The sequence below is a fragment of the Acinonyx jubatus genome, chromosome E2, assembly GCF_027475565.1.
Source record: "Acinonyx jubatus isolate Ajub_Pintada_27869175 chromosome E2, VMU_Ajub_asm_v1.0, whole genome shotgun sequence".
NCBI classification, from domain to species: Eukaryota; Metazoa; Chordata; class Mammalia; order Carnivora; family Felidae; genus Acinonyx; species Acinonyx jubatus.
This window is the reverse complement of record NC_069396.1, coordinates 58,557,243-58,582,537: the sequence shown is the minus strand read 5'-3', so window position 1 is coordinate 58,582,537 and position 25,295 is coordinate 58,557,243. Positions and strand designations below refer to the sequence as shown.

The following is a 25,295-nucleotide window of genomic DNA, read 5'->3' as shown; positions in this document are numbered from 1 at the left end:
CCAAAGAGGCAAGGTTCCCCACCTCTTCAGCACCCTCTTTTATTGCTATTTAAAAGTTGAGTTAAAATAGGAGCACCTGGGTGGCTCAGTGGGTTGAGCATCCAATTCTTGATTTTGGCTCAGGTGATGATCTCATGGTCATGAGTTTGAGCCCCATGTCAGGCTCTGTGCTGACAGCTCACAGCCTAGAGCCTGCTTCAGATTGTGTGTTTCCCTCTCTGTGCCCCTCCCCTGACCACATTAAAAAGAACTCTTTAGACACCGTGTTAGTTTCTTATGGCTGCTGCAGCAAATTACCACAAATTGGGTGGCTTAAGAACGCAAACTTATTATCTTACAGTCCTGCAGCTCAGAAGTCTGAAATGGGTCTCAGTGGAATAAAATCAAGGTGTCTCAGGGCCGTGCTCCTTCTGGAAGCTCTGGGGGAGAATCAGTCTCCTTGCCTTCTCAAGTATCTTAGGCCGCCTGCATTGCTTGGCCCCGTGGCCCCTTCCTCCGTCTTTAAAGCCAGCACTGGCCATTTGAGCGTTTTTCACACTGCGTGTGAGACTCTCCCTCACCTCCCTCTTCCACTTTTAAGGGTCCTTATGATTGCACTACCCCCACACAAATAATCCAGGATCATGCCCCTATCCCAAACCTCAGTTGATTAGCAAACTTAATGTCATCTGCAGCCTTAATCTTCCCTCACCCTGTAACCAACGTATTCACACCATCTGGGGGTGAGGGCGTGGACATCTTTCTGCCCACCACAGGTGTCAAATAAAAATGCTAGAAGGGAAAAAAAAAAGGTGGGGAGGATTTAAAGGATAAAGAGTAGGTGAAAGCTGGGTGAATGCTAGGGTGTTGCTGGAGGAGACAAGAGTCGCAGAGGTAGGAAAAGAATAAGACTAATAAGACTAATAAGATAGTCACTGCTGCTAGCAGGGCAAGGCACGGGCGTGACGGCGTGGGGTGAATTTCGGCTCTGCCACACATTAGCGGCGTGACCTTAGGCAGGTCACTTAAGATTCCCCACATTTTGGGGCGCCTGGGTGACACAGTCAGTTAAGAGTCCGACTCTTGATTTCGGCTCAGGGCACGATCTCCCAGTTCGTGGGTTCAAACCCCAAGTTGGGCTCTGCACCGACAGTGTGGAGCCTACTTGGGATTCTCTCCCTCCCTCTCCCCCTCCTCTGCACCCCCCCCAAATAAACAAACTTGAAAAAAATTCTCCCCATTTCAATGTGCTCATCTGTCAAATGGGGGTGTGTATAGTGGCATCAGCTATCTCACAGACTTGTGGTGTGTTTTCTTCTGAAACCGAAGGAGATTAATGCCCAGGAGTGCCTGAGGAGTGGGGGAACCAATTGGTTCTCCCTCTGCCTGACTTGTCCTTGCCCTTCTGTGTCGGCTTCTAGAAACTGTGCCCACACCTCAGGGCTCAGCCGAGACATCACTTCCTGTGGGACCCTGTTAACACCTGCCACCCACGAGTGCTGGAATGGAAATGACTTTTTCAAAGCATTTCTCAGCCAGAACTTTGTGCAAGGCCTGTACTGGGCACCTGAGGATGCACCGGACACCTTCAGTAGCTCCCATTGTCCCGCGGGAGGAGGAGAAGTGAGCAGAGAGGAGCAAGGAGAGCAGCAGACCCGGTGTTGCAGCGGAGGGGAACCCCGGGGGTAAGGCTCCACCTCCAGGAGTTTGGCGTAGAACACAAATGGGATGGATCCAGAAAGCTAAATAAAGGATCCCTCCCCACCCACACCTTCCGCTTTTACTTTCACTGTTTGAAAGTGAAAATTAGCTATGAGGCCAGAGAAACACTTCTCTGTTGTAAGGGAAACAGGGGCAAATGCCAACATGAGCAGTGCATGATATGGGCAGAGGAGATAGGGAGTAGTGGGGACTGTGGCAAAGGAGACTGTGTCTAGGAAGCAGCCCCATTCCGCCCTACCCATATCTGCAGAGTGAAAATGTGGGCCCAGTGTCTCCTACCTTCTGATTTCTCAAGAGAACACTGGAAGTCTATAGGTTCAGATGACATCTTCCACATTTTAAAATGCCAATACTTTCAAATGTTTAAAAGGAAGACAACAGGCCAGTGAGCCAAAGAGCACAGGTCATGCGGCTGTGAGTTTGCAATCAAGGTGTGCGCTGGGGAGCGCTGGGGATAGGGAGAGGAGGCCGTGAGCACAAACATTTTCCAAGGGAAAAGAAAATACTGGCCTTCATAGAAAAGTTAGTGAAACAGCACGAGTGGCGGGGTCCCGTTTGGTTCTTCTTTCCTTTTCCTCTGTCCCTCTACCTTTTTCGTTTTTAATATGAATATATAATCCTGTGTTCAGGCTAACAGGAAGGAAGACCCAGGAAGAGGGGTGGCCAATGGAGAAGACAGGAGCCCCGGGATCCAGGTCAGAAGAGGCTGGATCTGGTTAGATGGAGACGGGAGGAGGGGAGGGACAGAGAGAAATCTGCGGGGCTGACAAGGGTGTGTGTGTGTGTGTGTGTGTGTGTGTGTGTGTGTGTGTGTGTGTGTGTGGAATTCACACCGCACAGCCTCCCTGTCCTCCGAGAAATAGCAAACAGGTCATCCGCGAAGAAGAAACCAGGGGGATGCGGTAACAACAGTAACAGTATCAGCAACACGGGCAGCCACCTTTTCCAGGAGCGCTCCGGTGTGCCAGGCCTGGGGCACACGCCCCACCCTCTTCCTAACGGATTCCTCTCCATAATTCTCCGCAGCAGATACTGTCACGCCCATTTTGCAGACGGAGAAGGCCCTCGATCAAAGCCACACAGCTAATCGGAGCTGGGCGGGGATGCAAACGTGTCCGATTCCCGCGCCTGTGCGCAGCGCCACTGTAGGGTGGTACACGCGCGCCCAGACACACAACGCACACTCGCGCAAGTGCACACGCGGGCGGGCACAGGGACACGGCGTGCTGCACGCATTGGGGGGGACCGACCGAGATGCTAAGACCCCCGCGAGACCTGGGCGCACGTGCATGCGGCGACCCACGAGGCTGCGCAACGCGGGGTCATTCCCCTCCTCGCACGGGGCGAGGCGCACAGGCTCGGACAAACAGACCCGACCCAGCCCCAGCCCGGTCACTCTTCCAGTAGAGGGGCTTGGAGACCCCCTCCCCGGGCCTGCACCTCTGCTTCCACCCCCAGACACAGACAAGTTGCACACATTCACACGCGCGCTCCTGAGGTCGCCGCCCGCGCCCCCCTTCCCTCCCCCGCCCAGCCCAGTTTCCCAGCCCCACCTCCCGCCCGCGGGGGTCCCTCGGAGGACTCACCCTCCCCAACCAGACCCAGTCCCGGCACTGCAGAGCGGGCGCCGCAGCTACCGCGGCTGCGCAGACGTGGAGGCAGCAGGGGAGGGGGGAGGGGGGAAAGTGGAAGAGGGGGATGGCCTTCTCGCCTCCTCCCCTCTCCGCTCGGCTCCCGGGGAGCAGCGCCTGCAGTAGGGTAGGGAACCAAGCGGAGGGGCCCCAGGTTCCATACCCAACCGAGTTGGCTGCGGTGCGGTTGTGGGGCTTGTGCCCGGCATGCCGATCGGCCACAGTGGGATGAGCCGCCCATCCTCCGCTGTTGGGCACCGAGGTTCTGTCCTACTTCCCCTGCTGCAGCTGCGTGCCAAGCCCACCAACTTTCTTGGCTCGTGGTGGTTCTCTACTCCACAACCCTGGGTCAGGGTAGGAGGGAGGAGGAAGGACTTGGAGCAGAGGTATGGCAGCCTCTGGGACCCGGAGGCCAGGCTGCCTAGGGTCAGAGGCTGGCGCTACCATTTGCTCCTAGGGTGTTTTTGGGTGTGTCACTTAGCATGTCTGGGCCTCGGTTTCCCATTCTGTTAAGTGGGAATGATTATGCTTACCACCTCCCAGGTAAAAAAAAAAAAAAAATACATATGGTGCTTGTATGGTGTTTAGAACAGTGCCTAACAGTTGCTACTATTATCACTGTTGTTCAAGTTTTACAATGTAATCGCTACCTGCCAAATTGCTCTCGGGGAAGCTACATCAAATTTTTAGATTTTTGATAAAGCCATGGGTGGGGGGAAGAAAGTGGTTTTCTTTTTGGTCTTATTTTCATTTCATTACGTGTTTGTTGATCAGTTATTTTCTGTTTGTGAATTGGTTGTTTATACCTTCCCTGCCTTACTCTGTGTAGCTTTTGCTTCTTGATTTATAGGCATTCTTTATATATTCTGAATACTGATCCTTTGCCCGTTACTTTACCTGTGGCAGATATCTTCTCCTGGCCTGTCACTTGTCTTTTCACTTTGCTTACACAGTACCTCAAATTTTGGGTTTTGATGAAGTAAAAGCTATCTGTTTTTCCTACTTTCATAAGCACACTTTCTTCTACAGTCTCATACTTTACAGTCTTGTTTTATGTTTAGTTTGTTGTACCTGCTGGAACTTTTTGGAATAGTGTGAAGTAAAAACTTAACTTTATATTCCAAATGGATAGACAGTTGAATAATTCTGGTTTCCCAGAAAAGCAGTCAAAATAACTGTCATTTATCCAACCAATTTGATGAGCAAAGGCATCAAATGTCCATTATTTCATTTCATTCAAAGGCCCCAAGTGGTAGGTATTATTATCCCCATTTAACAGAGAAGGGAACTAAGGCATGAAGGAATTAAAGGATTTGTCCAGAGGACACATGGCAAGAATATGGGAGGATACAGATTGGTTTCCTTAGGCATTTCCATATTTGCCACATAATTCGGAAGGGAAGCTTTCTTTGTTTAGAAGTTTAGGAGATGATGGGGCACCTGTGTGGCTCAGTCACTTGGGTGTCCAACTTTGGCTCAAATCATGATCTTGCAATTCGTGGGTTTGAGCCCTGCCTTGGGCTCTGTGCTGATAGCTCAGAGCCTAAAGCCTGCTTCAGATTCTGTGTCTCCCTCTCTCTCTGCCACTCCCCAGCTCAGGCTGTCTGTCTGTCTGTCTCTCTCTCTTAAAAGTAAACAAACATTTAAAAAATAATTTAAAAAAGAAGTTTAGGAGATGAACTTCCAGCCATGCCCAGCATAGTTCGCTGTGAAGAGGGGATAGGCAGGGGGAGGTGGATTTAGATAAAGGCCCTTCATTCACCCCTTCACCACTTCCTTTGATAGCAAAACGTCCTGTGCAGGACACCAGGGGAGCCGCCCAGCCCATGGAGCCTTTGATGGGCTTGAGAGGTTGGCTTCCAGACCTAGATCCACTGTGCACCAGCTGTGTAACTGTGGGAGGTGAATTAACTGGGTCTCCGTTTCCTTATCTATAAAATAAGGACAATAACAGTTCCTAACTCATAGGGTTATCATCAACATCAAAGGAGTTAATACATGCATACTGCATACAGATTGAGCCATTGTTATTGATCACCAGATCCTCAACTTGGGGGAAAATTCCAGGTGTGATCCTGATAGTTCAGATGATTAAAGGTTGCTCTTGGGGCACCTGGGTGGCTCACTTCAGCTCAGGTCATGATCTCACATATTGTGGGTTCAAGCCCTGCATTGGGCTCTGTGCTGACAGCTCAGAGCCTGGAGCCTGCTTCAGATCCTGTGTCTCCCTCTCTCTCTGCCCCCCATTTGCTCACTCTCTCTCTCTCTCTCAAAAATAAACATTAAAAACTTAAAAATAAATAAAAATAAAAAGCTGTTATGTTGCAGATGTCGTTCTGAGTGCCATGACAGTTGAGGCCTGTGTCTTAATGGAGTTTATAGTCTAGTGAAATGAAGCAGACAAACCAATAAATACAGAAAAAAATATAGTTTGTGTTAATTCAATGAATTACATGAAATAGATCGACATGATAGTAACTGTGAGGCCACTTTAGAAGAGAGTGGTCAGGAGAGGTCTTTTTGAAAAGGTGGCATTTTGGGATAAGACCTGAAAGGGGAAAAGGAGGCAGTTATGCAAGAATTCATGGCAGAAAGGACAGCAGGGCCTGAGGAACAACAAGGAGGCCAATGTAACCAGAGTGGTCAGACAAGGGAGAGAGTAACAGGATATAGGATCAGTCATCCAGGGTCTTGAAAGCCACAGTGACATCTTTGAATGTTATTGTAAGTGCACTGGGAAGTTACGGAAGGGCATTGAGGAAGGCTGTGATATAATCCAATTTACATTTTCAAGGCATGACTGGAACTGTTGTGTGGGGAAAACTCTAGAAGGGGCAAAAGGTAAAATGGGAGTATCAGTTAAGAGGCTGCTGCAATCAACCAGGTAAAACATGATGGTAGTCTGGCAGCAGGGGGGAGGGCAGTGGACAGATGCAGAATACACTTTAGAGATGGGGCTGAGAGGACTCACTAATGGATGGCATGTGAAAGGTAGGAAAAAGGAAGGAATCGAGGCAGACTTTTGGACTTTAAGCCTAAGCAACTACATGCTCTATGGTGAATGAAGAGAGTAGACCAACTTTGTGTGTGTGTGTGTGTGTGTGTGTGTGTGTGTGTGTGTATGAGAGAGAGAGAGAGAGAGAGAGAGAGAGAGAGAGAGAGAGAGAGACAGAGAGAGAGAGACAGAGAGAGAATCCAGAATTCCCTCTTTGGGGCATGTTAAATACCCGATGCCTGTGTTTCTGAGGTTAATACTAGGAGAGCTTAGGATACCCAGATACCAGCATTCGGAAACTCTGGGGGTGACAGTGAGGTCCAGGAATCTGCTCACAAGGGTTCAGGTTTCCAGCAGAGGCAGCGGCAAAATTATGGTCCCGGAACTGTCCGCGGTGCTGAACCGGCAGGGCCTGAGCTGTCCGAGGTGCTGAATCTGCAGCAGACTAGCTGGAAAGGTCTCTCCTCTCTCTCCTCTCCCTCTCTCCCTCTCCGCCCGCCCTGTTGCCGCCCTCATCCTCTCTCCCTCTCCCCTTTTCAAAGACCCTATCTGCATCTGCCTGGGAAAAGCCCTGTCATTGCCTGGAAACAAAACTCTCTGGCTGTGGGGAGCGCAGATGAAAGCAAATGAGGGCAAAAACGCAGAGTCATTTATATATAAGAAGCAGCTTTGGCTCTTAGGACAGCAGGCCCTTGGCTACATCTGACCTGAATTATTAACACGGAGTTTCCAAAGCATCTGAGGGGTAGGGGTGGATGTACAAAAAGCAGGAAAGGTTCCCAGGATTAGAGCTAATGGTTACCTTGGGCTGGGGGGAAACAGAGGAGTTACTATATAGGTATATGTGAATTTTTGGAAAGGCCCTAGTTTTTATGTTGTGAGATGGGGTCACAAGAAGCGTATTACTGTAGATTAATACAAATACATCATGGCTATATTTTATGCTAACCTGAATTATAAACATTTGAAATCATGAGCATGGGGGGGTGGTGGTGGCATTTTTTTTTAAATGAGATGAGAAGAAGCCTCACAATTCAAAACTTCCTCAAAAGTCCATACTTTTGAATATGACCAATTATGTACATTGTAAGCTATGCTTGTTATTATAATATCACTCTACCTGGTAAAGAGACATACCAACCACCTTCTGTTAGGATTAGTCTTAAATTAGGTGGGTTTTGAACTGTCCAAGTTTTGGGGCAGGTGGGACGCTCAGTCAGTTAAGCATCCGACTTCAGCTTAGGTTAGGTCATGGTCTCACGGTTTGTGAGTTCAAGCCCCGCGTCTGGCTCTGTGTTGACAGCTCAGAGCCTGGAGCCTCCTTCGGATTCTGTGTCTCCCTCGCTCTCTACCCCTCCCGCACTCATGCTGTCTCTATCTCTAATAAATTAAAAAAAAAAAAATGAAATGTCCAAGTTCTTCAAGAAAGAGTCCCTGGCATAAACTCCAACCACTGTGGGATTAATGAATGAACAAATGAATAAATTTGTTCTTCCCAAAGATCTGGTCACCAGGAAAGCCACAGCTGCTCCTATCTCTCAAGAGACAGACATTCATAAAGCACCCACTATGTACTGGCTATTGCAGGGGACAACCAGGATGCCTGAGGCATATCCCCTTCCCCTAAGTGGATGGTTTCCACACCCTTTCAAGAGGCAGGAAGCTTTAAGCCTCTGATATGAGCTCTTTGATCACCTCAAAGTCACGGAAGTATGGCTTTTATCCATTTTTTTTAAGTTTATCTTATTTGAGAAAGGGAGAGAGAGTGTGTGAGTGCAGGAGGGTCAGAGAGAGGGGGAGATTGAGAATCCCAAGTAGGATCCATGCTGACGGCACAGAGCCTGATGTGGGACTTGAGCCCATGAACCCATGAGATCATGAGCTGAGCCAAAATCAAGAGTTGGACACTTAACTGACTGAGCCACCCAGGTTCCCCTGGCTCTTAGTTACTTTTCTATCTTCTCATGGAGTTGTTGGCCCGGTGGGTATTGACATTCCAAATTCCCTAAAGAAGTGGAGCTCATTACATTATAGCTTTTTTTTTCTTGATTATCTGCCTCACCTTCTAGAATGTAGACTCCATGGTGGTAGGAACTCTGTGTTTCTAGTTCATTCCTGATCCTCTAGCACTTCAAACATTGCTTGGCACATACCAGATATTCTATGAATGTTTTTATTTTTGAAGGATTAAATGAATCAAAGTCCTATCTGTAAACACAAATTATCCCAATATCTTTTATTTTTTAATGTTTATTTTTGAGAGAGTGCAAGTGGGGGAGGAGCAGAGAAAGGGGGACGGGATCCGAAGTGGGCTCTGCACTGACAGCAGCTCTCAAACCAGGAGATCATGACCTGAGCCAAAGTTGGACACTCAACTGACTGAACCACCCAGGGGCCCCCACCAGAATCTTTAAATTTTTTTAAATTACTATTTTTAAGTAATCTGTATACCCACCATGGGGTTCAAACACATGACCCCAAGATCAAGAGTCAGGTGCTCTAGTGACTGAACCAGCTTGGTGCCCCAAAATATCCCAATACTTTAACTTTTTTAATGTTTATTTATTTTTGAGAGAGAAAAAGAGAGAGGGAGGGAGGGAGGGCAGGGAAGGGGCAGAGAGAAAGACACAGAATCCGAAGCAGACTCCAGGCTCCGAGCTGTCAGCACAACCCAATTGGGGCTCGAACTCATGAACCGTGACATCATGACCTGAGCCAAAGTCAGAGGTTTAACCAACTGAGCCACCCAGGTGCCCCTCCCACTATTTTAATGATGACAGCTCACTAAATTAAAAAGAAGGTGAGTGAACCAACACATCAGTTGGCTGGATGCAGCCCATGGTCTGACCAGCTGAGTCATCTAATCATCAATTCTTACTGAGCAAAATTCTGCATGAGAACACTCCATGGGCAGGTGATCTGTTGTTTCCCACCCTGGTCCTTTGGCTGTGACCCAAAAGACAGGGGTGTGTGGCATCAGACAAGGAATCCTATCAACAAGGATTATCTCACAAAGAAGAGAATCTACTTCATTCTTTTTAACAACTCCAGAGTATTAATCCCACTATGTGGCTGCATCTAGTCATGTGGCCCTTCCCCCAGCTGGCAGACATTAAGGTTATTTCCAGAGTGGTCATTTGGGACCCTCACACTTCTTGGGAAAGGCCCAAATTCAACTCGTAAATAGCCAGGATTTAACCCAGGGCAACCTGTCGCCAAAGACCTTTCTGTTTCACTACTACTGAGGACTGTTCAGTTTACTTTACAGGGGAAAAGATGGATGATTGAAGTGAGAAGATTCCCCTAGTTGCCTAAAACCTTGAAGTAGCTAGTCACCTGGGGCCAGGGGTGGGTAGGTCTGGGGTGAAATACTAACAAGGCAGATTTGCCCTTAGAGAAATACGTGCCCTCCTCCATGCTGTCAGTTGGGTAATCTTACGACCCTCACTTCACAGAATAAAATAGATCTTTGTGGACTGATATGGAAAGGTCTTGAACACACACCACTGCATGGAAATATCACGTGGAAAAAAGCAGGTTGCAAAACCACAGACGCAGTCTGACATCACTCATATGAAAACCCAACAACATAAAACAATGCTGGATATTTTCTATGCACGCATAGATGTGTACATAAAGGCTTGCCAAATTCAAGACGCAACAGGCATTTAAGAGAAAGGGCTCACAGGATTACCAAGTTTATCAAGCCTACGTTTGTTCACTCGTGATGAAGAACCAGTAATTTTGTTAAATGATTACCCAGCCAGAACATGTATCTTCAAATCTCAGCATGGCTAGCCTCAGGGATTAAGTTTTTGGCCATGGATTACAGGTTTATATGAAGTGTTTTATTTTTTGAGGATCAGGACTAGACAGAGTGGCTTTGTTATACTTGGTTAATTTCAGGGTGAAAACTAATTTTTCTTCCTGATGGTGGTATGCTGCGAATAGGATGGTTTTGCTTAAAAAATTAAAATCCTCAAATCCAAAGATATTGACAATATTAAGGCATATTTCAGTGTTAGAGATGTTAGAATGTAAAAAACTAAAAAATGCACCTTAGCATCAAAGAAATATAGATTTAATTACTGAAATGTATTCAATAATAACATATATCATAGGTATATATGTATATATATACATAACTATGATATATATGCTATTATATACACACACACACACACACACACACACACACACACATATATTTGGATTTGTTATTATGGGATGGGTAATATTGGCCAGGCTTGTTCTATGGATAAGGAGAGTGAATCAATGCATTTCCAGATATTCTCACAAAAATTACATCTATTTCTATGGGTACAGACATGTACGCCCATGAGAAGGAAATGCATCCTTCCCAGAGCACCCCAAACCCGCAAGGTACTCACCTCCAGAGCAGAGGGCTGGAGTTGATGAAGCGAGATCAGCAGGAAGTCTTGCTTTATCAATATGTTTTGACCTTTGACAAAGAAAATGTGTTTACTTATTAACTGTCAAAAAACAAAATAAAACAATACTCATTAAAAAGGGATTCGGAGAAGGTGAGTCCCCCTCTAAGAGTTGGGATAAGAACGGCCCTGCTCCCCCGATTCCCAACGCCTTCTGACAGCTCTCAAACCGAGTCACCTGGTTCACACCTCCAGTAAACAGCAGAGTTGGGATTCAGATCCGAGAGACTGACTCTAAAGCCCGCCCCTGTCCTGCTCCCTGGGGCAGACTACTTCTGGAGGTTCTTTGGCACCAGGAGGGACACCTCCCCTCCCCAGTCTCACCCCCAGGAATGCACGTTCCCAAGGGGAAGGGGGCTGGGCCATGGCTGCCTGTATCAACTTTGTTCAGTCTCTGCATTGGGTCTCCTCGGGGGTCCTCTTCTCCCAGCGAGGATCCTGGATCCATTCTTGGGCAGCCAACCTGTCTTTTCTTTCCATCTGTGAGAGACGGTTGATTGCCATGGAAACCCTCCCTCAGGTGTTAGAGAGAAAGAGGGTCCTACCATTCGATTCCCTTGTTTGCTGGCCCTGTCAGGATCAGAGGAGATGGGGTGTGTGTGTGTGTGTGTGTACATGTACGACATCTCTTAAAGGCTCCAGAGAGAGAGAGAGAGAGAGAGAGAGAGAGCGCGCGAGCGAGCAAGCGGGAGAGGTGGGGGAGAGAGAGGGAGACACAGAACCCAAAGCAGGCTCCAGGCTCTGAGCTGTCAGCACAGAACCCGATGTGGGACTCGAAGCCATGAACAGTGAGATCATGACCTGAGCCTAAGTCGGACGCATAACCAATTGAGCCACCCAGGCGCCCCTAAAACTACTTTTTAAAATCAAAGTCACATGGGGCGCCTGGGTGGCGCAGTCGGTTAAGCGTCCGACTTCAGCCAGGTCACGATCTCGCGGTCCGTGAGTTCCAGCCCCGCGTCAGGCTCTGGGCTGATGGCTCAGAGCCTGGAGGCCGTTTCCGATTCTGTGTCTCCCTCTCTCTCTGCCCCTCCCCCGTTCATGCTCTGTCTCTCTCTGTCCCAAAAATAAATAAAAACGTTGAAAAAAAAATTTAAAATCAAAGTCACGTACCTGCATAATTAAAAAAAAAAAATTTGAGTGGCAAATACATGAAAGAAACGCTGTCTCATTTCAATACTACCCTGTAGGCTTGTAATATTTCATCATTAGTTTTTCTGAAAGGCACAGGAGGGTCCTGGTTTCAGATAAGATAGGGTAAGTAAGCTCTCTTCTGTCTCTGCCACTGGAGCATTTCAATAAATTAGCAACCTAGAAATCACAGTGTTCCTTCTCCTACTGTGTGTATTGCTAATCAGGGCTCTGCTCAAAGTTCACCTTCTGAGAGAGAGCCTCCCTGACTGCCAAAGCTGAAGCCGCCTCCCCCACCCCCACTCTCCACCTCATTGCCTCTGATCCCACTCAGAAATTAGCACTAGTGGCTTCAGTTTGCTCACTGTGGGATTCCCAGCTCCTAGAGCTGTGTCTGGCACAGAGGAGGTGCTCAGATATTTATTGAGGGAAAGATGCCCTGCTCACCCCAAGCCTCTTGTCCCCTGAAGTCCCTGCTTATCAAAGGATGCAGGAAGTATAAGTATTCATCCACTTTATTTCTTAGTCTCTCCCCCACTGCTAAAGGGGAAAGAAGAAAAAAACTCAGTCTCCTTCTTAACCCAATTATCTCCTCCCCCTTCCCACCCACTTCGCTCACACCAACCTCCCTGTGCCACATTAAATTCAGCAGTGAGAAACACGCCAGCTTCACACCTGCCTCTCCTTCTCCTCCACTTCTTTCCTGCCTCTCACCTTCTCTGGAAAGCAGGTGATCACTTATAAATAAACATCCACATCTCCATAGGCAGTTTTTAAAGAAACTTGAGCAAAAGACAGATCCCGCCTATGAATTGGGAAATACTTACTGGGCAAACATCTATGATGAAGGACATGGAAAAATCTATCGAACTTCCTTTAGCGGTGCTGGTGAGGGGTGGGTGAGAGTAGATGGATGGATAGAATTCCCCCCTAATATCTCTCCCTGGTCTTGGGAGACCAATAAGCACTATGGAAACTTGTTCTGATACTAGGCATGGAGCGGAGTTGCACTTAAACCTCACACCAACCTTGGGAAGTGATGACAACGTTATTATGATGCTAATGGCCACACATAATAGAACCTATGTGCCAAGAAGTGCACTATGTGCTCTGTTGTATGACTCCATTTGTCCTTTGCAACAGCACTGTAAGTTAGATACTATCCCTATCCCCACCGTACAGATGAGGAAACTGAGGTGTAGAAAAATTAAGTCTCTTTCCCTAAGTTCCTTTTATTTTTAATATTTATTTTTGAGAGACAAAGAGAGAGAGAGAGAGACAGAGCACGAGTGCGGAAGGGGCAGAGAGAGAGGGAGACACAGAATCCAAAGCAGGGCTCCAGACTCGGAGCTGTCAGCACAGAGCCCAACGTGGGGCTCGAACTCACGAACAATGAGACCACGACCTGACCTGAAGTCAGATGCTTAACCCACTGAGCCACCCAGGAGCCCACCCCCAACCCCTGCAAGGTTCCTTAACAGGGGAGTGGCAAAACCAGAATCTGAACGCAGCAGGGCTCTGCCTGGAAGCTCTCACCTGATGCCCCAGAGGCACCTCATTCGTCAGAACCTAGTCGCTCGGCCACACCTAAAACCTAGGAGTTCCAGCGTTGTGGAAGAAGTGGAGACAAGATATTGTGGGGGCAATGCATGGTCTCCACCCCCCACCCCCACACTTTGATCCCCCACCCAAAAATCCAGGAGCTCAAGCCCACTGTCTCTGATGGGGCGGCGGGTGGGGGGCAGTAATTAAGACAGGCATTCTCATACACTGGTGCTGGGAGTGCCAATAGGGCAATCACTTTGGGAAGGTGTATCTTTCAGCTATTTCAAACTGATACTATCTCTGGGTAGATGGGGTCTCCAACACCCAGCTAGTGTCAGAGAATCGCTTGGTGGCATGCAGGGGCGGAAGTGGGGGTGGGGGGAACACAGAATGACGGAATCAGAATCAGAAGATCTAACTTCCACAATCCTACACCATCATTTCCGCCATATTCTATTGGCCCAAGCAAGCCACAGGGACAGCACAGATTCAAAGAATGTGAAATGAGACAGCAGGGGCGGCAACAAATGTGTGGCCATTTTTAATACCCGAAACGAGAAAGTTTTACAAGGAAAAAGGAAAGGCAGGCTGGGGGCAGAGAACAGCAAGGAGCAACGACATGAAAAACAAAACAAAAAACTAAGCAGAATTCTGCTCTGCCCATCCCTTCTCTGTGAGTTCCAGAATTCTCTAGCTTCTATCCAAGTAGAGTGAAAAACACAACCACACGCTGCCACCCCCCCCCCCATCTTGCTGACCCTTTCCTGCCACCTTTCCCAAATTCATTACCCTGAAGCCTCCTCCCCCTGCAGTTAAATGACATTACATGTGTCAAGAGTTTCTCAGGGCGCCTGGCACATAGTACACACTCAATAAGTGATAGCAGTAGTGAGAGCTATACTGTGGGCACACCCCATGGATACGTAGTGAGGACCCAGTGGGTTAATCCATGTCACGTGCTTAAAACAGTCCCTGGCACTTAATGAAGACCCGGTAAGTGGTGAGTGCGGTATTGCTGTTGTTACTGTTGGGTTTTCAAGAGGACCCATGAAATTGTTACAAAACACAAGACGAGCTTAGTATATACAATAAAAGTAGCTAACTAAGGCTCTAGAGCTGCACCCTTGAACACAGCAGTCAGGAGCCACATGTAACTATGACAACTTATATGAATTAAGATTAAATGCAGGAGAGGACCAGCCAAGATGGCAGAATAGCATGGAAGTTTTTTTGCGTCTCGCATCCATGAAATACAGCCAGACCAACACTAAACCATCCTGCACACCTAGAAAATGGATCTGAGGATTCACATGACAATCTGTACAATCTGAACCACAGAATTCAGCAGGTACGAGGCGCGGAGAGGTGAACTGGGGGAGAGAGAAGCCACAGAGAGCAGGGAGCCATTTGTGCTTGTGGAGAGAGGCCGGAGGGGCGGGGAGGGGGGGGGGGGAGTTCGGGGAAAAGCACCTCCCCCACCAAAAGCAGCTGGAGAGAAAGTAGAAAAGTGGAAACAGCCGCAGGGACTGAACTAAAAAGGGAGAAAGGAGAAAGAAGAGGGTTTAAATTCCATTAAGACTCTAAGAACAGGGGGAGTGCAGAATCTGAAACTCTGCAGCTCGATACCTGTTGGTGCTCTGGTGGGAAAGGCAAATCCCCAGGAGCAGAGTGAAGTCCAGGCGGTCCTTGGGCCACACGGGGAGAGGCGGTTCCCCTGCTGGGAGGACACCTGGTAGAGGCTGTGTCGGTTCCCCAAAGGCAAAGGGGCCAGTGGACCCAGGAGAACAACCACATTCGCTAGTGCTGGGACAAGGCTGTTGGGGGTGAAGCCTGGCTCCAGATGTGAGTTGTGATTTTGCAGAATCCCTGAAACGCTGCGTGAACTTTTTCTGGGGCGGGCTGGCACCTGTCCACAGTCTCTGGGTGTCGGCAGCAGCACGGTCTCGAGAACGTTCCTGGGGGCGGCCGGCACCAGCCATTGCTCGGTGAGACCCTCCCGCAGAAGGTCTGAGCGGGGACAAAGCCGCAGTCCCTCAGAAGTGACAGGCCAGAAACAGCCGCGTCTGAGATAAAAATTCAGGAGGGAGGTGCCGCCTGGCAACCTAATGGCTTGGTCACGGACAGTGTAGAAACGGGGGGGGGGGGGGGGGGGGGGCGGTGAATGGAAGCCGGACACAAAGGACCAGTGGCGATAGCCAGTCAGAGAGCAGAGCTCCGAGACCAGGTAGCTGGGGGACGCCATTTTCACTGCTCTGGCGCATGCGCATACGCACCTACCTGCACAACAACAATCCACCCCAGTAAGCTAAGCAGCGCCATCTAGTGGAGAACAGAGCCATTACACTAAGCCTCACCCACCTGGGCCAACCATGCGCGTCAGGAACACAAGTCTTTCCACCTGCTAGTTAACGGATGATCAAGTGCTTCATAGTTTGACTTCTAGGGGAAAATGAAGTAATTGCAGTCGTATTTCAGTCTGTTTGCCAGTTCATCTATTCATTTTTTTCTTTCTTTTTTCCCCCTTTTTTTATTTCTTTTCTTTTTCTTGAATACAGAAAAAGAAAAAAATTCATTTTTATTTTCAATTTTTATTAAAAATATTTTTAATTTTTTTCTACTATATTTTTTTACTGTTATGTAAATTTTTTCAAATTCTATTTCACTTCCATCATTTCATTTTATTCTACTTTAGTGTTCATTTTTTCAAATTTTCAAACGATTTCCTTTTTTTTTCTTTTCCCTTTTTTCTCTAATCTATCAAGCCCCTTTCAACACTCAGATCAAAACACACCAAGGATCTAGCATCATTTACTTGATTTTGTGTGTGTGTGTGTCTTTTCAATTTTTAAATTTTAGTATTTTTTAATTTTAATTTTTTTATCTCATTAATTCCTTTTCTCCCTTCAAAATGATGAAATGAAGGAATTCACCGCAAAAGAAAGAGCAGGAAGAAATGACAGCCAGGGACTTAACCAACACAAGCAAGATGTCTGAACCAGCATTTAGAATCATGAGAGTAAGAATACTAGCTGGAGTCGAAAATAGATCAGAATCCCTTTCTGGGGAGACAAAAGAAGTAAAAGCTAGTCAGGATGAAATAAAAAATGCTATAACTGAGCTGCAATCTTGAATGGGTGCCTCAGCGGCAAAGATGAATGAGGCAGAACAGAGAATCAGTGATATAGAGGACAAACTTATAGAGAATAACAAAGCAGAAAAAAAGAGGGAGATTAAGGCACAAGAGCACAATTTAAAAATTAGAGAAATCAGTGATTCATTAAAAAGGAACAACATCAGGGGCACCTGGGTGGCTCAGTCTGTTGAGCGTCCGACTTCGGCTCAGGTCATGATCTCACAGTCTGTGGGTTCGAGCCCTGCGTCAGGCTCTGTGCTGACAGCTCAGAGCCTGGAGCCTGTTTCCAATCCTGTGTCTCCCTCTCTCTCTCTGCCCCTCCCCCAGTCTCACTTTGTCTCACTCTGTCTCTCAAAAATAAATAAATATTAAAAAAAACTTTTTTTAAAAAAAGGAACAACATCAGAATCATAGGGGTCCCAGAAGAGGAAGAGAGAGGAACAGGGGTAGAAGGGTTATGTGAGAAAATCAGAGTGGAAAACTTTCCTAACCTGGGGAAAGACACAGACATCAAAATCCAGGAAGCACAGAGGACTCCCATTAGATTCAACAAAAACCAACCATCAACAAGGCATATCATAGTCAAATTCACAAAATACTCAGGCAAGGAAAGAGTCATGAAAGCAGCAAGGGAAAAAAAGTCCTTAACCTACAAGGGTGTCGTAGACTCTAAGTCTAAAGTTCTCTTTTGTCTAGCAAAAGAGCAGACACAGGATTAAAATGAGAGATGGCTAATGTCTGGGAAAAAGACAAGAGCCCCGAATAAGGGTCCTTGCCTCATATTTATTCAGATCAGAAGGCTTACAAATGTGATGGGCATGCAAAAAGAGACAAAGAAACTGTGAACATTAACTTGAGGACGTGAGGGGGAAAAGGGGGTCTTGAAAATACAGTATCTGGGGTTTGGGTCAATATAAAACAAAATCCATGGGAATGCAAGCTGGTGCAGTCACTCTGGAAAACAGTATGGAGGTACCTCAAAAACTAAAAATAGAACTACCGTACAACCCAGAAATTGCACTACTGGGTATTTATCCATAGGATACAGGTATGCTGTTTCGAAGGGGCACGTACACCCCAATGTTTATAGCAGCACTATCAACAATAGCCAAAGTATGGAAAGAGCCCAAATGTCCATTGAAGGATGAATGGATAAAGAAAATGTATGTGGTGTGTATATGTGTGTGTGTGTGTGTGTGTGTGTACATATATATACACACACATATATATACCACGTTAAATTAAAATATTTTTAATTTTTTCTACCATATTTATATACATACACACACACACACACACACACACACACACACACACACACAATGGAGTATTACTCAGCAATCAAAAAGAATGAAATCTTGCCATTTGCAACTATGTGGATAGAACTGGAAGGTATTATGCTAAATGAAAATAGTCAGAGAAAGACAAAAATCATATGACATCACTCATATAAAACAGATGAACATAAGGGAAGGGAAACAAAAGTAATATAAAAACAGGGAGGAGGACAAAACAGAAGAGACTCATAAATATGTAGAACTGAGGATTGCTGGAGGGGTTGTGGGAGGGGGGATGGGCTAAATGGATAAGGGGCACTAAGGAATCTACTCCTGAAATCATTTTTTCACTATATGCTAACTAATTTGGATGTAAATTTTAAAAATAAAAAAATAAAAAAATAAAAAATAAAATAAAATAATAAAAGAGGGGAAAAATGTATATATAAAAAACAAAATCCAGGTGCTGGGCAGATGGGTAGATGGTTGTTAACAGCAGACAGGAGGCACCTTGCCTGTTTATCTTTGCCAGCCTAGGGGATGAGACAGATAGGGGGAATAACCTCAGGGTTAACAAGACACCTTTTTGTTTGTTAACCATCTGCGCTCTGGGCTGCTTTACCTGCATCACAGCAGTCCAAAGTCCAATTCACCAATTTACCTAACCTGGCCCTATTCTCCTATGAAAGCAGCTTTCTGCTATAGTACTAAACTTGGGGTGCTTTCACCCTGAATATCTAATCTTGTTATTCCTATGTATTGGGCACCTTTGCACCAATTCTGTTTTCAGGACTTTGCCTCTCCCTCTCTATTTTGGGGGGTTCAGCACCCCCTCCCTATTTGGGGGTGCCTTTTCACCCCCACTATTCTTGGCACTTTTGTGCCTCCCTATTCTTAGAGTGCCAATCTGTTTTTCCCGAACTTGGGTGTGAGCATTTTATGACTTTGTGTTTCTTTATGCCTTGTTAACCCATTGGCGTAGGATTCCTAATCTCCCCCACACCAGGGAAGACAGATCAGGTTTGCAGCAGACCTATCCACAGGAACTCATCAGCCCAGAAAGGCAGGATATATTCAATGTGCTGAATCAGAAAAATATGCAACCAAGAATTCTTTATCCAGCAAGGCTGTCATTCAAAATAGAAAGAGAGATAAAGTTTCCCAGACAAACAAAAATTAAAGGAGTCTGTGACCACTATACCAGCCCTGCAAGAAATTTTAAGGGGGACTCTCTGAGCAACAAAGACTAGAAAGGACCAGAGAACACCACCAGAAACTCCAACTCTACAGGGAACATAATGGCAATAAATTCATATCTTTCAGTACTCACTGTAAACGTCAATGGACTCAATGCTCCAATCAAAAGACGTAGGGTAATAGTATGGAAAAGAAAACAAGATCCATCTATATGCTGTTTACAAGAGACCCACTTTAGACCTAAAGTCACCTTCGGATTGAAAGTAAGGGGATGGAGAACCATCTATCATGCTAATGGTCAACAAAAGAAAGCCGGAGTAGCCATACTTACATCAGACAATCTAGACTTTAAAATAGAGACTGTATCAAGAGACGAAGAAGGGCATTATATCATAATTAAGGGGGTCTATCCACCAAGAAGACCTAACAATTGTAAACATTTATGCGCCAAATGTGGGACACCCATATATATAAATCAATTAATCACAAACATGAAGAAACTCACTGATAGTAATACCATAATAGTAGGGGACTTCAACACCCCACTCACAGCAACGGATAGATTAGATAATCAAAAACTCAACAAGGAAACAATGGCTTTGAATGACACACTGGACCAGATGGACTTAACAGATATATTCAGAACATTTCATCCTAAAGCAGCAGAATATACACTTTTCTCCAGTGCACATGGAATGTTCTCCAGAATAGACAACATACTGGGACACAAATCAGCCCTCAGCAAGTACAAAAAGATCGAGATCATACTGTGCATATTTTCAGACCACACTATGAAACTCGAAATCAACCACAAGAAAAAATTTGGAAAGGTAACAAGTACTTGGAAACTAAAGTACATCCTACTAAAGAATGAATGGGCTAACCAAGAAGTTAAAGAGGAAATTAAAAAGTTCATGGAAGCCAATGAAAATGATAACACCACAACCCAAAACCTCTGGGATGCAGGAAAAGCAGTCATAAGAGGAAAGTATATAGCAATCCAGGCCTTCCTAAACGAGGCAGAAAGGTCTCAGATACACAACCTAATCTTATACCTTAACGAGCTGGAAAAAGAAAAGCAAATAAAACCTAAAATCAGCAGAAGACAGGAAATAAAGATTAGAGCAGAAGTTAATGCCATAGAAAGCAAAAAACAGTAGAACATTCAATTAAACCAGAAGCTAGTTTTTTGAAAGAATTAACAAAATTGATAAAACACTAGCCAGTTTGATCAAAAAGAAAAAGGAAAGGACCCAAATAAATAAAATCAAGAATGAAAGAGGAGAGATCACAACCAACACAGCAGAAATAAAAACAGTAATAAGAGAATATTATAAGCAATTATATGCCAATAAAATGGGCAATCTGGAAGAAATGGACAAATTCCTAGAAACATATAAACTACCAAAACTGAAACAGGAAGAAACAGAAAATTTGAACAGACCCATAACCAGTAAAGAAATTGAATCAGTAATCAAAAATCTCCCAAAAAACAAGACTCCAGGGCCAGAAGCTTTCCAGGGTAATTCTACCAAATATTTAAGGAAGAGTTAACACCTATTCTCTAGAAGCTGTTCCAAAAAGATAGAAATGGAAGGAAAACTTCCAAACTCTTTCTATGAAGCCAGCATTACCTTGATTCCAAAACCAGACAGAGACCCCAGTAAAAAGTAACAGTACAGACCAATTTCCCTGATGAACATGGACACAAAAATCCTCAACAAGATACTAGCCAACTGGATCCAACAAGACATTAAAAACATTATTCACCACGACCAAGTGGGATTTATACCTGGGATGCAGGGCTGGTTCAATATCCACAAAACAATTAACATGATTCATCACATCAATAAAAGAAAGGACAAGAACCATATGATCCTCTCAATAGATGCAGAGAAAACATTTGACAAAATACAGCATCCTTTCTTAATAAAAAAAAAACCCTCAAGAAAGTAGGGATAGAAGGATCACCTCAAGATCATAAAAGCCATATACAAAAGACCCAATGCGATCATCCTCAATGGGGAAAAACTGAGAGCTTTCCCCCTAAGGTCAGGAACAAGACAGGGAGGTCCACTGCCGCCACTGTTATTCAACATAGTATTGGAAGTCTTAGCCTCTGCAATCAGACAACACAAAGAAATAAAAGGCATCCAAATCCGCCAGCAGGAGGTCAAACTTTCACTCTTTGCAGATGACATGATACTCTATATAGAAAACCCAAAAGATTCCACCAAAAACTGCTAGAAGTGATTCATGAAATCAGCAAAGTTGCAGGATATAAAATCAATGCACAGAAATCGGTTGCATTCCTATACACCAACAATGAAACAACAGAAAGAGAAATCAAGACATCGATCCCATTTACAATTGCACCAAAAACCATAAAATACCTAGGAATAAATCTAACCAAAGAGGTGAAAAATCTATACACTGAAAACTATAGAAAGCTTATGAAAGAAATTGAAGATGACACACACACAAAAAAAAAAAAAAATGGAAAAAGATTCCATGCTCCTGGGTAGGAAGAACAAATATTGTTAAAATGTCAATACTACCCACAGAAATCTACATATTCAATGCAATCCCTATCAAAATAACACCAGCATTCTTCACAGAGCTAGAACAAATAATCCTAAAATTTGTATGGAACCAGAAAAGACCCTGAATAGCCAAAGCAATCTTGAAAAAGAATACCAAAGCAGAAGGCATCACAATCCCAGACTTCAAGCTATACTACAAAGCTGTAATCATCAAGACAGTATGGTACTGGTATAAGAACAGACACTCAGATCAATGGAACAGAATAGAGAACCCAGAAATGGACCCACAAATGTATGGCCAACTCATCTTTCACAATGCAGGAAAGAATATCCAATGGAATAAAGACAGTCTCTTCAGCAAGTGATGCTGAGAAAACTGGACAGCGACATGCAGAAGCATGAACCTGGACCACTTTCTTACACCATATACAAAAATAAACTCAAAATGGATGAAAGACCTAAATGGAAGATAGGAAGCCATCAAAATCCTTGAGGAGAAAGCAGGTAAAAACCTCTTTGACCTCGGCCACAGCAACTTCTTACTCAATGTGTCTCCAGAGTCAAGGGAAACAAACGCAAAAATGACCTACTAGGACCTCATCAAAATAAAAATCTTCTGCACAGTGAAGGAAACAATCAGCAAAACTAAAAGGCAACTGATAGAATAGGAGAAGATATTTGCAAACGGCATATCAGATAAAGGGTTAGTATTCAAAATCTATAGAGAACTTATCAAACTCAACACCCAAAAAAACAAATAATCCAGTGAAGAAACGGGCAAAAGACATGAATAGACACTTCTCCAAAGAAGACATCTAGATGGCCAACAGACAGATGAAGAAAATGCTCAACGTCACTCATCATCAGGGAAATACAAAGCAAAACCACCATGAGATACCACCTTACACCTGTCAGAATGGCTAACATTAACAACTCAGGCAACAACAGATGTTGGCAAGGATGTGGAGAAAGAGGATCTCTTTTGCGCTGCTGGTGGGAATGCAAGCTGGTGCAGCCACTCTGCAAAACAGTATGGAGGTTCCTCAAAAAATTAAAAATAGAACTACCCCAGGACCCAGCAATTGCCCTACTAGGCATTTATCCACGGGATACAGGTGTGCTGTTTCGAAGGGACACATGCACCCCCATGTTTATAGCAGCAAGATCAACAATAGCCAAAGTATGGAAAGAGCCCAAATGTCCATCGATGGATGAATGGATAAAGAATATGTGGTGTGTATACACACACACACACACACACACAATGGAGTATTACTCGGCAACCAAAAGAATGAAATCTTGTCATTTGCAACTACGTGGATGGAACTGGAGGGTATTATGCTAAGCACAATTAGAGAAAGACAAATACCATATGACTTCACTCATATAAGGACTTTAAGAAAACAAAACAGATGAACATAAGGGAAAGGAACAAAAAGTAATATAAAAACAGGGAGGGGGACAAAACATAAGACAGTCTTAAAAATGGAGAACAAACTGAGGGTTACTGGAGGGGTTGTGGGAGGGGGATGGGCTAATGGGTAAGGGGAATTAAGGAATCTACTGAAATCATTGTTGCACTATATGCTAACTAATTTGGATGTAACTTTAAAAATTTGAAAAAGTCAAATGCAGCTAAAAGTTCAGCTCCATGGCCCGCAGCAGCCGCCACACAGGGCAGTGCAGACAGAGAGCATTTGCACTTGTGCATGAAACCTGAGGACAGCGCGGCTTTATGGGGTCCCCTTAGAGGTCCTCGCGTAAGGAGGCTGCCTGAATTAACCCCTGCAACCCACAGAGCAGCCCTACAGGGTAGGTTTCCCTACAGGGAACCTCTCTGCAGGTGAGGAAACTCAGGCTCAGGAAATGACATTAGTCCAAAGATGCACAGCTGGGATCTGAGCCCAGGCATACCTGGTGCCAGAGACCCTGCTCCCCCCAGTTTCTGACGTGTCACCTTCTTACTGTTCCTTTTTTTCCCCTTCCTCCCCCTCCCCCCTCCTCCTCAGCTTCACTGTCTACCTGGCCTCCTCCCCTCCCCAGGTCCTCCCCAACCCCCTTTCTGGCTCCCCTTCCTTCACCTCCTCCCCTGCCATTCTTCTCCAGCCCTCCAACTTCCTCCCCCTCGCCCCTCCTCCCTCTGACCCTACCTCCTTTCCTCTCTTCGTTCCTACAGCTGAGCTCCTACCCGGTCCTTTCCAGCTGCCCCTCTCTTCATCCTCCTTCTTCCAACCCTCCCTTCCCTCCTCTCCCGTTCCCTCTTTCTCACTCCTTTCTCCGCACCGCCCTCCTCCCCACTCCTCCCCCTCAGCCCCTCCCTGCCTACCCTCCCTTTCCCGCTCCTTCGGCCCTCTTCCCGCTCTAAGTCCCACCCCTTCCCTCCTCCCTCCAAGCCCCTTCCCCCCTCCCCACTCCCTCCAAGCCTCTCCTTTTTTTCCTCCCTCCTGCCCTCAGCTCTTCCCCTTCCCTTCTCCTTCCTCTTCCTTCCCTCCCCTCCTCGTCCTCCGTTCTCCCCCACCCTCTGGAATCCTCGGCCCCCCCCCCCAACCTTCTGGAATTGAGGGGGGCGTGGTCCCGCGAGGCCGGAGCGGGAGCGCCGAGGTGCGCAGGCGCAGTTCGTGTTCTCCCGGGACCCACCGAGGCCCGGCCCCAGGTTTTCGTGGTGGGGTGGATCCCGCACCCGGGATCGGAGGAGGGACCCGGAAGAGGCTGCAAATCCCCTGCCTCTCCCTGCCTCAGTTTTCCCGCCCGGACAGTGGGTCCAAGGACAGCACCTGTGCGGGGGTGGTGCGCGAGGCTCCCTCCGTCTGAGCTGCTCTGGTTGCCGCTGTTGTTTAGGTAACAGTAACTGCAGCGCCGCGCCGCCGGCAGTTTCGGAGCGTGCACTTGCCGCGCCTGGGTCAGCACCCCACCGAGCGGGGTGTCCCTCCCCCGCAGCGCCAGAGCTCCTCGGAGGTGCAGACCCCGACCCCGCCCGGGAAGGCCGGCCCGGAGTCGCGGGGGGCGGGGCCCGGGGCTTCTCGAGCTCCCGCGAGATGCTGCCGCGCAGGCCTGCGGAAGACAGAGAGATACACCTGTTATCTCCCTAAACTCCACGGGAGCCCCCGCACTAGGATTCCCCCCACCCCGTTTGCAGATGTGGAAACTGAGGCACAAAAATGAAAAGCCCCTCCCCACCCCCTCCAGTGGTGGAAGAGTTAGTGCGATTTAATAACCACATCTACGAGGCCTTTGCCCTGCACCGCCTTACATCGACCCTATAAGGTAGGGTAGTAGGTCCCTCACCTTACAGATGAGAAAACAGGTTTATATGCACATGTATAACAATGACATATATATTATCCGTTTACATATATCTCACATGTATACACAGTATTTAGTATGCCTGTTTACATGCCAAATACAGGTATGTAAGGTATTTGGCACCATAGCACACATATATAAAGGTATCATTTATCATATGGAGGTATATGTGGTATTTAGTGTATGACTGGACCACATATATATATGATATTAGTATGTATAAGTCTCATATACACATCATGTATATTAGTTCATATATATCTTATGTATGTGTATATATGGTATTTAGGGTGATTACATCTCATATACACACAGGGCAATATGGTATTTAGAGTATGTGTGCAGGGCGTTTAGTGGGAAGGAAGACTGGTTAAAAACGCAGGTTCTG

General features: G+C 46.1%; 1 protein-coding gene across 2 annotated transcripts in view; it reads right to left on the bottom strand.

The window, feature by feature from the left end:
- Positions 1-15,678, bottom strand: part of SMIM17 (small integral membrane protein 17) — a 28,492-nt gene extending 12,814 nt beyond the window's left edge. The window contains exons 1-2 of one of the 2 annotated variants that reach the window (XM_027037519.2): positions 15,081-15,678; positions 10,719-10,789 (exon numbers count right to left, since the gene is read on the bottom strand). The gene's annotated coding sequence lies outside the window, so the exon portion shown is untranslated. Of the gene's footprint in view, positions 1-3,287; positions 3,592-10,718; positions 10,790-15,080 lie in introns of those variants that run through there. The other variant, XM_053210704.1, reaches the window with a different exon arrangement.
- Between the last annotated feature and the right edge of the window lie 9,617 nt (positions 15,679-25,295).